This window comes from Enhydra lutris, unplaced genomic scaffold, assembly GCF_002288905.1.
Source record: "Enhydra lutris kenyoni isolate GAN:26980312 unplaced genomic scaffold, ASM228890v2 scaffoldscaffold20, whole genome shotgun sequence".
Taxonomy (NCBI): domain Eukaryota; kingdom Metazoa; phylum Chordata; class Mammalia; order Carnivora; family Mustelidae; genus Enhydra; species Enhydra lutris.
The window spans coordinates 33,206,416-33,207,890 of NW_019154104.1; positions in this window are offsets into that span (position 1 = coordinate 33,206,416).

A 1,475-nucleotide genomic window follows, 5' to 3' on the forward strand; every position below is an offset into this window, starting at 1 on the left:
AGGGGGACCCCTGAGCCGACCCAGCATGGACATCGGCAGGGACGCCTCGACGGAAGCCACAGGCGGCCCCTGGGGCCGCCCATGCCCGAACTCGAAGGAGGAGGCAGAGACATTCACAGGTGAAGGGACCTCGTATTCCTCTGCAGAAGCTGCAAAGCCTTTAGCTGTTTTCCCTGGAGGAGAGAAGACTTTGGGCAGTTTAAAATAGGATTTTTTGCTTTTGCTTTTTTCTCCACCTTTTCCAGCTGACAGAGCCACATCACCTTCTGTATGGAAAGCATGCCGATCGCTACCAGAGACCACTGGAGGTCTGAGGCCGGCGGAGGACGAGAGAGTGGCATCTTTACCTCCCCCCGCAGGCAGAGGAGATGCTGCGGAAGGCTTGCTGGGGAAGGGGACGGAGGGGGAAACGCTGATTTTAGAAACCTTGAATGTCTTCCCTGCTGAAAAATCTTCCTCGTCCCCAGAGATAATACCCTCGGCCAACTGTGAGCCGTGGACCTGGGAGTCCACCTCCACGTCCCACACAGACACGTCACTGTCAGGGGCGCTCACGACCTCTTCGGGGCCCGTCAGGTCCAGTTGACGCGCCTTGATGTCCACCTGGGGGGTCTTGATGTCCACAACAGGAATCATGACCGAGTGCATTCTGCTCTCAAGAGGCAGGACCATGGTGGTCAACCCTTCGGCTTTTTGAGACGTTGCGGACACAGCCACCTCTGCGTCCGGGAGGGACAGCGCAGGCTCTCCTGCAAGATGGCCTATATCCGCAGTGTGCACAGGGAGAGCGCCGGACACAAACCCTGGCTCGGCCTCCAGGAAGAGCGGGGACACTTCAGCTCTGAGTGTAGGCAGGGACGGGTCCACTGAGGCCTCCAAGGACTTGCTCGGCGCCGACGCGCCGAAGGACGGCATCTTGAACTTGGGCATCTTGAACTTGCTGTCTCTGGCGGCCCCCTCCTTGTCTCCCAGGGACAGGTCAGCGTCCCGCCGGGCGCCGGGCACCTGGGCGTCCACCTCCACGCCGGGCAGGGACACCTCCACATCGGGGGCGCTCACCTCCCCTTTGGCGGCCTTCAGGTCCAGTTTCGGCGCCTTGATGTCCACCTGGGGGGCCTTGATGTCGACCTTGGGCATCTTGAGGCTGGGCATCTGCACCTTGGGCAGGTGCCCTTTGAGTCCGGCTCCGGCCGAGGGTTCCTGGAGCTCCCCCTCGGGCACTTGGCCCTCCGGGAGCTTCAGGCCCAACGAGGCAGTCTTGACCTCTAGGTCGGCGGATGGCAGCTCAACGGTCACGTCACTGGTCTTGACGTCGGCCTGTACGGAGGGCACGGACACCTCAGCCTGCACCTTGGGCAGGGACGCGTCCACTGAGGCCTCCAAGGCCTTGCTCGGCGCCGACGCGCCGAAGGACGGCATCTTGAACTTGGGCATCTTGAACTTGCTGTCTCTGGCGGCCACCTCCTTGTCTCCCA